This window comes from Bufo bufo, chromosome 2 (assembly GCF_905171765.1).
Source record: "Bufo bufo chromosome 2, aBufBuf1.1, whole genome shotgun sequence".
In the NCBI taxonomy this organism is placed as follows: Eukaryota; Metazoa; Chordata; class Amphibia; order Anura; family Bufonidae; genus Bufo; species Bufo bufo.
Genome location: NC_053390.1, coordinates 105,006,506 through 105,018,121, shown reverse-complemented (window position 1 = coordinate 105,018,121; position 11,616 = coordinate 105,006,506).

Sequence of the window (11,616 nt, the reverse complement as noted above, 5' to 3'; positions counted from 1 at the left end):
ATGGACTGTCTATGGTTATTCAACCTGGTTTTTACGTCACACGTGGTTTCGCCCACGTATAACACCTTGCATGGACACCACAAAACATATATCACCCATGATGAATCACATGTGAGATAATGCACTTTATTGTATGCACCTACACGTGTTGAATGTGAATCATAATGGAGAAGCACAGAGTTTAGTCTCTATCTATGCACATGTAGAGAAGGAATGAATTGTAACATGCCTTAAATATGGGAGTGCACTGATTTTGTATTGGTTGATGACTAATTGATTATATTGTGATGATGTATTTATACAAGCACTTATGCACTTGATGTTCACCTGACTTGAAAAAGGTTCTGGGAGAGAACCGAAACGTTGTCTCATTTTGACATGTGTGAATAAAACTACATTTTTCTATACTTCAAGGAGTGCTGCGGATTTTCTTCATTATTTCAAAGTCCTGAATCCAGGGACCACCGCTGGCACCACACAGCTACGGCTGAGTTAACAAGGAGTGCTGCCTGAACTTTTTCTTTATGGATCCATTGGCGACTGAGGGCTTTGCACCCGATTTTACCAACATGGAAGGTATGACCTTACAATTAATGGACAGTGATACACATGTCTTCTCATACAGTAATGTGGATATACAGAGGATTATGGGGAATGTGGAAGGGGATGCTGCCTTCCTGAATGTACCCTCGGCAATTAACATCAAAAGGGACTATGAAAATGTCACAAAAAAGCTGCTGTCCATTGAGCTACACTCATTGACACTAGCACAATATTATAAAAACAAACGCATACCCAGGGGGATGCGATCCCGTTTGAAGCCAAATATGTTTTCACAGGATGGAGAATTTAGAACACGCTTTGAAGCCATTTCGAATAAATATGCGATGGACATTATGTTACTTAATATTGAGTTCTCGCAGAAAGAGATGACGGCGTTAAGGAGTAAATTGCAGGACACTGAACAACAGCTGAAATCAACCTTATCTGTAAATGAGGTGGATGCCTTTTTATTGAAACAACAAACCTTTTTGGATAAAATGCGGAAAGATCTTGAAGAAATTAAAAGGTCAAAGTGGCATAGAGATCAGAATGATTATGAATCTGGACATATTTATATTTGGGAACAACCGTGGCATACGGAAAGAAATCTGATGGCCAAAAAAACAACAAAACGGAATAAGGAAACGAATAAATGGGTCAGAAATAAAGATCCAAATGATGAAGTGAACTCTAGTCAACCTGGGCCTTTTTTAGGAGTGAGTGGCGCCGCAAGAGATGCCCCACCAGAAGGGGAGGGCGTAAGCACAGAAGAGCTGGCAAAAACCAGAGTACAAAGACCCATGAGGACCAACAGTTCCAGACAGACGAATGTGATAAAAAAGAAGTAGAGTCTAACGTGGTTGTTAACATTTCGTCCTATACATTGAATGAGCATGAATTGAAGGTTTTAAATAAGGGTTTGTCTTTTTGTCCACAGGCTAAGCCTGATTGGTTCCAGTTGGAACTGGACTTGAACCGCCTCTTCAGGAATCTTAAACTGAGGGTGTGGTTCGACTCTGGTTCCTCTGCAACCACGAGCACTAATGATGTTGATGTATCAGATGTTGGGTTAACATTGAAACAATTTGGGTTACATCTTAAAAGTGATTTCTTTCCCGTTGTAAACTCACATGCCCTAGAGTGCTTCATTGAGGCTGTTAAGAGAGATGTCGCCCTGCTTAGACAACAAACTAAACCAGATGTACTGATTAAACCCAATATTACGGCACAAGAAATGTCCGCTCTGGAGGGTTTGTCCAGGAACCACGATCTCACCATCAAGCCTGCGGACAAGGGTGGTGGGATCGTGGTTATGGATACCTCCCAGTATATAGGAGAAATACACAGGCAGTTAGGAGAACCTGGTGTCTATGAGCCTTTGTCCAGGGACCCCAGGTTTGATATTGCCAGAAAAATTGATACTCAGTTGACTATTGCGGAACAGAATGGTGTCATAGATAAACAACTTAAAGAGTTTTTTGTGGTGAAGTCCCCAGTTACACCGACTATATATGTATTACCCAAAATACATAAAAGGTTGATTGACCCCCCAGGTCGGCCAATAATTTCTGGCAGGAATTCGATTCTCTCAAACATTAATGTCTTTTTGGACAAAATGTTGAGGGAATATGCGCTGGGTGCCAAATCATATATTAGGGATACTGGGGACTTCATCAGTAAGATTAGTGGGATACGTATCCCGCCAGGGGCTATTTTGGCATCTTTTGACATTGTGTCATTGTACACCTCGATCAATCACGAGAAGGGCCTGAGGGCTGTAGCGGAGATGTTGCAAGGCGCAGAACATCCCACTGCAGTTCAACAGTTTGTACTGACACTATTGGAGTTGTCCCTGAGGAACAACTATTTTGTGTTCCAGGGACAGTTCTACTTGCAGGTTAGGGGCGCGGCAATGGGGTCTAATGCCGCGCCCACTTACGCGAATATATTTGTACGGTCATTTGAGGAGCGTCTCATCTATGTATCTCCCCACTTCAACAAGGTTTTGACGTGGTGGAGGTACATAGATGACATTTTCCTCATCTGGACCGGTACCACGGAGCAGCTGATGGACTTTCACGCATTTTTGAACTCCCTTGATCGGGAGATCCAATTTACGTTGACGTCATCGGCTGACCGGGTGCAGTTTCTAGATACGCAGGTGTACATTGAAGATGAAGAGGTACACATGGATTTGAATGTTAAACCCACCGACAAAAATACATTGTTACATTTTACGAGTGGCCATCCCAGGAGAATGGTGAACTCTTTGCCATTTAGTCAAATGTTGAGAGTACGGAGAATAGTTGACAAGGAGAAAAATATGGCTTCAGCATTGACTAAGATGCAACAATCCTTCATAAACAGGGGGTACCCTAGTGGGCTAGTTGAGAAACACGCTGATAGAGCAAGGGATATCCCCAGAAGGGAATTGCTAATGCTTAAACCAATGCTTAAACCAAGACAGGCCAACGACAGATTACCGTTTGTGTCAACGTATAATGAATTGAGTCCCAGTATTGAAAAAATAGTGAGACGCCACTGGGGGTTGCTAAGTAGTGGACATCCTAATATAGAGGCCTTTAAACAACAGCCTATGATGGCATATAAAAGAGCGGGCAATATTAGAGACAAAGTGGTACGTTCCAGATTGCCTGAAAAGGGTCAGTTGAGACAGACCTTTTTGAAAACAAAGCGTCTGGGATCTTTCCCGTGTCTGGGATGCGTGAATTGTAAACTGATGCATAAAGGGTCAGTGTTCGCGCATCCAGACACGGGAGAAATCTTCAACATAAGGCATTATCTCACATGTGATTCATCATGGGTGATATATGTTTTGTGGTGTCCATGCAAGGTGTTATACGTGGGCGAAACCACGTGTGACGTAAAAACCAGGTTGAATAACCATAGACAGTCCATTAGGAACAAAAGACGTGACCTGCCTGTGTCGAAACATTTTGCTGAAAAAAGCCATAGAGAGAGTGATTTGAGATTTATGGTTTTGGACCATGTAAAACCACTTGATAGAGGAGGGGATCGTTTAACCATTTTAAAGAAAACTGAGCTCAGATGGATCTTTCGGTTAGATACTTTGAAACCCAAAGGGTTAAATGTCGAATTTAGGGTGACAGGAGGGATGGTTGGATAATACCCTCCCACTGACGCAACTCCTAAGTATATTTTGACATGCTGTATGGGGTGGACCCAATGGATGTTACATGGTTTATCCACGATAGTATATTATATGCTCTTGTTGAAAGTATGGTTCAAGCTTTTACCTTAGCTGGTGGGCAAGTGGAAGAAACAATAGGAGTGAATGGCGCTAGACAATGCCCAAATGTTTGCCCTAGAGAAAAATGGCGGAAGAGATCTATGACTTGGCGTGGATCACTGCCGCGGCGTACTGGCACGCATATATGCGTGGTAGGGCCGGACGGAGTGGATCTGACGTCAAGACGTTGGGTCTCCGCCTCTGGATGACGCAGAGAAGTTATGTACTGCGTCGTCCGTAGGGAAGGAATTGACACATGCGCACTGAGGAGGGAGAGACGCGGAGTAGTGGCGTGCCTCCACACAAGTTCAGTCGCCATCTCCTCCTGTTTCTTCGTATGCTACCACAGCAAGGTATTTTAGGATATGGGGTTTACATTGCACTTAGCACTTTATTGTATGCACCTACACGTGTTGAATGTGAATCATAATGGAGAAGCACAGAGTTTAGTCTCTATCTATGCACATGTAGAGAAGGAATGAATTGTAACATGCCTTAAATATGGGAGTGCACTGATTTTGTATTGGTTGATGACTAATTGATTATATTGTGATGATGTATTTATACAAGCACTTATGCACTTGATGTTCACCTGACTTGAAAAAGGTTCTGGGAGAGAACCGAAACGTTGTCTCATTTTGACATGTGTGAATAAAACTACATTTTTCTATACTTCAAGGAGTGCTGCGGATTTTCTTCATTATTTCAAAGTCCTGAATCCAGGGACCACCGCTGGCACCACACAGCTACGGCTGAGTTAACAAGGAGTGCTGCCTGAACTTTTTCTTTATGGATCTATATATATATATATATATATATATATATATATATATATTCAAAGAATATATTTGTGGTTTTATATATATATATATATATATATATATATATACACTGCTCAAAAAAATAAAGGGAACACAAAAATAACACATCCTAGATCTGAGTTAATTAAATATTCTTCTGAAATACTTTGTTCTTTACATAGTTGAATGTGCTGACAACAAAATCACACAAAAATAAAAAAATGGAAATCAAATTTTTCAACCCATGGAGGTCTGGATTTGGAGTCACACTCAAAATTAAAGTGGAAAAACACACTACAGGCTGATCCAACTTTGATGTAATGTCCTTAAAACAAGTCAAAATGAGGCTCAGTAGTGTGTGTGGCTTCCATGTGCCTGTATGACCTCCCTACAACGCATGTGCATGCTCCTGATGAGGTGGCGGACGGTCTCCTGAGGGATCTCCTCTCAGACCTGGACTAAAGCATCTGCCAACTCCTGGACATTCTGTGGTGCAACGTGACGTTGGTGGATAGAGCGAGACATGATGTCCCAGATGTGCTCAATTGCATTCAGGTCTGGGGAACGGGCGGGCCAGTCCATAGCATCAATGCCTTCGTCTTGCAGGAACTGCTGACACACTCCAGCCACATGAGATCTAGCATTGTCTTGCATTAGGAGGAACCCAGGGCCAACCGCACCAGCATATGGTCTCACAAGGGGTCTGAGGATCTCATCTCGGTACCTAATGGCAGTCAGGCTACCTCTTGCGAGCACATGGAGGGCTGTGCGGCCCTCCAAAGAAATGCCACCCCACCCCATTACTGACCCAATGCCAAACCGGTCATGCTGGAGGATGTTGCATGCAGCAGAACATTCTCCACGGCGTCTCCAGACTCTGTCACGTCTGTTATGTGCTCAGTGTGAACCTGCTTTCATCTGTGAAGAGCACAGGGCGCCAGTGGCGAATTTGCCAATCTTGGTGTTCTCTGGCAGATGCCAAACGTCCTGCACGGTGTTGGGCTGTAAGCACAACCCCCACCTGTGGACGTCTGGCCCTCATATCACCCTCATGGAGTCTGTTTCTGACCGTTTGAGCAGACACATGCACATTTGTGGCCTGCTGGAGGTCATTTTGCAGGGCTCTGGCAGTGCTCCTCCTGTTCCTCCTTGCACAAAGGCGGAGGTAGCGGTCCTGCTGCTGGATTGTTGCCCTCCTACGGCCTCCTCCACGTCTCCTGATGTACTGGCCTTTCTCCTGGTAGCGCCTCCATGCTCTGGACACTACGCTGACAGACACAGCAAACCTTCTTGCCACAGCTCGCATTGATGTGCCATCCTGGATAAGCTGCACTACCTGAGCCACTTGTGTGGGTTGTAGACTCCGTCTCATGCTACCACTAGAGTGAAAGCACCGCCAGCATTCAAAAGTGACCAAAACATCAGCCAGGAAGCATAGGAACTGAGAAGTGGTCTGTAGTCACCACCTGCAGAACCATTCCTTTATTGGGGGTGTCTTGCTAATTGCCTATAATTTCCACCTGTTGTCTGTCCCATTTGCACAACAGCATGTGAAATTGATTGTCACTCAGTGTTGCTTCCTAAGTGGACAGTTTGATTTCACAGAAGTGTGATTGACTTGGAGTTACATTGTGTTGTTTAAGTGTTCCCTTTATTTTTTTGAGCAGTGTGTGTGTGTGTGTGTGTGTGTGTATGTATATATATATATATATATATATATATATATATACTCACCTAAAGAATTATTAGGAACACCTGTTCTATTTCTCATTAATGCAATTATCTAGTCAACCAATCGCATGTCAGTTGCTTCAATGCATTTAGGGGGGTGGTCCTGGTCAAGACAATCTCCTGAACTCCAAACTGAATGTCAGAATGGGAAAGAAAGGTGACTGCACGCTGCGATCCGCCGCAATTAACCCCTCAGTTGAGGGGTTAATTGCGCGGATCACAGCGTCCTGTCAGAGGTCGGGTGTCGGGAATGTTCTTCAGTCTCTGCATTGGTGGCAGTGGGCAGTTCCGATCGGAGTCCCAGCAGTGCAATGCTGGGGCTCCGATCGGTTACCATGGCAGCCCGGAGTCATGCTACTGAAGTCTTGGCTGCCATGGTATGTTAGTAAGCAGCATTATACTCGCGTGCGCCGTGGCCGCCGGTCGCTCCTTCTCTGTCTGTGCGGCGCGTTGCTAATGCTTATAGCATTAGCAATGCGCCGCACAGACCTATGAGAAGGAGCGCCCGGCGGCCACGGCGCACGTGATTATAATGCTGCTCACTAACATACCATGGCAGCCAGGACTTCAGTAGCATCCTGGCTGCCATGGTAACCGATCGGAGCTACCCACTGCCACAAATGATGGGGGAGGACCCTGTGGCCACTGCCACCAATGATTAATACTGAGGAGGGAGGGGGGGTGGGTTTGAGTTACCAGAGGGGGCTGATCAGAGGGAGAGGCTGGGGGGCTGATCAGAGGCTGGGGGGCACATGAGAGGCTGGCTGCCATGGTCAGCTCCCTGCTGTTGTGTGCAGAGGGCAGCAGGGAGAGTGTAAAGTCCTATTCACCCTAATAGAGCTCTATTAGGGTGAATATGACAAGAGTTCTAGCCCTTAAGGAGGCTAATAGTTATTAAATAAAAAGTAAAAAAAAAAAAAAGTTTAAACACCCCCACCCCCAAATATAGAAAACAATATATTGCGATATATATCGCATATCGCACTTGCTTAAAATTATATCGCAATATAGATTTTAGGCCATATCGCCCACCTCCAGCAGGTCCCAGGCTGTTATAGTAACTAATCAGAGCACTGTGATATCACTGCAGGGGCCCCAACTCAAAGGCAGAGGGAGCCGCATCCCGCTGCCTAACTTTACAGATGACGCAATTGCTGTTGAACGTGGCATCTGATGGGTTAATTGCTGGTGTTCCGAGTGATCCCCATTCCCCGTCATTGTGGCGGGGTGCCTGCTGTATTATACAGCTGGTACCCACCGCATATGGAGCGGGCTCAGCGCAGCAGCCTATTCTCTGCCTTCAGCCCACTGGCTTGGCACACTCACAGCAGCTCTGTCATTGCACGCAGCCACGCTGTACACTACCTTCTGAAATCAAACGCTCCCCTCTTCTGACCTCTCCTGTCCCTTCCTATTGGCATCGTTGCCCAACGCTGAATACTGCAATGATTGCCAGCACTGGTGCCCAGCAACTCTGACATGGTCACCAGCCATTAAATATGCAGTACGCCAGTCCTGCAGGGTGAGCGAATGTGAGGTCACGGGGGCCAGTTAGCAGACCGAGGGTTACTCTTGGTACTCGCAATTTGTAGAAGATTCTGGGCAGGCGTACAGCAGTGATGGATCCTCTGGGGCACTCTCTGTATATAGGGACCAGGCTGGGTGGTAGGTGAGGTGCCCTGGGTGTTGGAAGTTTAGTGTGCCGGTGACGAGATCCCTTATAGTTTGTGACGCCAGTGCCAGTAACGGTGGCACACCGATTTGTTGTAGGAATAATTGAGGTACACACAGTTGTAGTGAACCAGAACTCCTTTTTACTGAACAGTTCAACTATTTACAGGCTTCAGATAAAGTTCCATATGCAGGATAATGGTATCAGGCAGGCTTGACATAAATGGCAGGTAAAATCCTAGCAAGATAACTCAGAGGGAATAAACTCACAGATCAGGCTGTACTTTCTGCAGAATCCTGTCTGACTTTCTCCAAGGCCCGGATGCCTAATAGCTGGCTTTATCCTTGGGAGGGAACCTTCCTCTGGTATAAATCCACTTGCTGCAAATAACCTTCTGCCTTTCAGCTTTCTACTTTGCTGGTTAAAATTAGCACTGCTTTGTACTTTGTAAGATGCAGGATAACTTCAGGAGGGAACCTCTTCTCCTGGGGGCAAGCTAGGAGCCTGGGCTATCTAGCTGCATGTTAGAAGCTGCACTTCAGCTAACACCTGGCTAAAATCAATACTGGCTTCTGACCACACTCCTCTCTTCTCCTGAACTGGACCTGACTATATATACTAGGGGGTTTCCTAGCTCCCTCTACAGCTTAGAAGGAGAAATTACACCCCTAGCAGTATTAACCTACAAAAAGGCAGCTCTGTCAACTTAAGACAGCTATAATTACCACTTGTACAACATCCAGAATAGACAAAAACCAAACAAGTGGAATTAATATATCAAAATGTCATTTATTATAAAATATATAAGATATGGAGAAACAACAGGATGGTATACAGTGTACGGAGAAGCACAGGGCCAGTAACACCAAGAAAACTACCAGTAAAACTGTGCAGTGTAAGGCACAGGTAGGTACGATCAAAAAATCAAAGCGTGAGGCTCAGGGAAAACCAGAATGATGTAGCATATAAAGGTTGCCCCCAATAGGGTTATGTACACAAGGTACCACAGACCAGATCTGGTAAACCGTAAGCCATAACGCACATACACCAGAATGCATAGGCGCCAAGACCAACCAATGATAATAAATCTAAATGATGAGAATCAATGGCTGGAAATCAGAAATAACATGCACCTAAATACAACCATGTCTTCAGGTACGTCCTGTCACTAGTACAGCTCCATACATCTTATAGGGTACCTTTTGTATGCATCCATAGTGGGTCCCTTGTATTTAGGTGCATGTTATTTCTGAGTAGTGCCCACGTAGTGGGACACTACATACCCCGCTACTTTGAGGTTGCCCGACCTTGGCGCAACATAGGGGGCCCGCCCAGCTGGACACTGACCTGAAAGACAAAAATGCAAAGCCGACATATACAACAATTACTACATTTGCAATGAGATTGGCAGGCAGCTCCGCTGGCAAAGGACAAGTGCGGTGAAAAGGGGCGTCGTTCTCTACGCAGGATAATACAGGGAACAGGGGCGCTGACCTGGTACAGCGTATCAGGAATAACCAGGATAGTCCACAATAATAAAATACAATAGTCCCATAAAACAGCATCTCAGAGGCCCACGTGCATTGTGGTCATCTCTGGGCACAGTCCTTGAATCAAGATTGCACATAAAAGTCACAGCACAGAACTCTACATTTCAGGGATACTTTCCCCTGGCAAGTCCTGGTAGATAAAAGTGGTGCTGTAATATCCCCTACTCAACCTGAAAAGGGGGTTAAAAGGGGTAAGGTGCAAAACAGCAGGCACAACTTGGAATGGCACTTAAAGCAGGCAGGATGTCCTGGAAAACAACATGGCAGAAGAGCAATTGGTATTCTCAGTGGCCTTTCAACCACCACTGGGCCGTGGGGAAAACTGGCAGCTGCTCATTAGGCCGAAACATAGGACTCCTGTCCTGAAACAGTTAAATTCACTGTAAGGGTCCCTCAGCAATCATGGCCTAGCAGGCCTACTCACAGGTATGTGTCCAGTTCTTTCTGATCGTCAGTCGTGGTGCATCCTGGTTCCGCTCTGAGTCTTGGCCTGGAACGGGAATCCACACTTGGCTGGGCCCACAAAATAGTATTAACAGGCAACTGAAGAACAAATGGGCCTGTCAATTGTACAGGCTCCGCAAGCCTGGGGGTGAATGAGGTAGCAGGCTCCATAGGTCTGGGTGTCGCTGGCTTTATGCGACGGACCCGACTCCTGGCATAACAAAGTTTCTCCGCTGGCGCGGTCATGGGGGTCGCCGGGCTGGTGGCGACGGGATCCTTCACTGCATACCAGGGAACAACATCCTCTGATCGCATTGGTGCTGCTTTGGACGCAGCAATTTGACGCAGGCCATCAAGGTGTACTTCCAGCCTGGCGATCTGTTCCTCCAGAGTCTCTGATGATGCTCCGCTGCAGGGATCCGGTGCTTTCGCAGCAGATTCAGGTGCCGAGTCACGACTCCCTCCTCAGCGCAGGTCATCAAGGGCCTCATGGAACCTGCGCATGTTCTCCATCTCCACTTGAGTCTTTTCCCTGCGAGGCAATTCAGGTGAGGGATAGGGACTCACCCATTTCTCTAACACCGTAGGTTGCCAGAAGATGTTGGGGCCTGTGACTGAACCCCTCTCCTGGTAAGTATTGCGAGCAGGGTCCATCGGATTCTCTGGCTCGCATTCCGGACTGGTGGGCTCCTCAGGCTCTTCCCAATCCTCCGGTTTGGACTTAGGATGGGTTACCGCAGTTGCATAAGGACCCCTCAGGCCCTCAGCGGGGGTAAATTCAACTTCTCCTTCCCGGAGATTATGTAAATGTTAGAGTAAATAGCTGCGCTTCACAGACCTCCGATTCACATAAAGGTCTCGGCCGGTGGAGGAGTCCTTGATAAACCCGAAACCTCGGCCTTTATCGAACGTTACAACCACTCCCATCCTTCTCTCCAGACGGGGCTGGGTATTCGCATGGTGCTCGTATACTGTCTTCGCGAGTTCCTCAAAGTAGATCTTCTTGGCGGTAGTCTTACGTATTGCAGCGGCGTGTATCTCGGCCATCAGCAAAGGCCATTGCGCAGTAGGCTTGACAAATCCACCCCGCGAGCCTGGGCGCGGCTCGGGCTGCGACCGCGGTGGGAAGCAAGGTGGCCCCTCCGGTCCCGGAGTATAGGCGGGTGGTGCTTCTCCCTCTCCAATCATTTCAGGCTCCAGGGTCTTGTTCGCAGGTAAGGCCATTCCGGCAGGAGACTCTCCACTCTGCAACACGCCCGATCCTTCTACTGCACACATCTGGGCGGCACGTAGGACTTCGCACATGAACTCCCACTGCTTCGGGAGGCCGCCCCCTAGATACTCCAACATGGGGAGGCGGAGTCCATATTGGTATATATGCAAATCAAATTCAGAGGCGGTGGTGCGAAGATACAGTCCTTCCCGCTCTTTCAGTAGAAGGCGCCAAATTCTTCCCGCCAACAAAACACAGCGATGGCGCAGCAATAATTCAGTCAGCTTAGGCGGCCATCTTGCAGCATAAGGCTGTCAATTCACTGACAGTAAGTGGTGACTCAAAAAGCAGCAAACAGTCCACAATATACCGTTTTTCACACCGCGATTGTC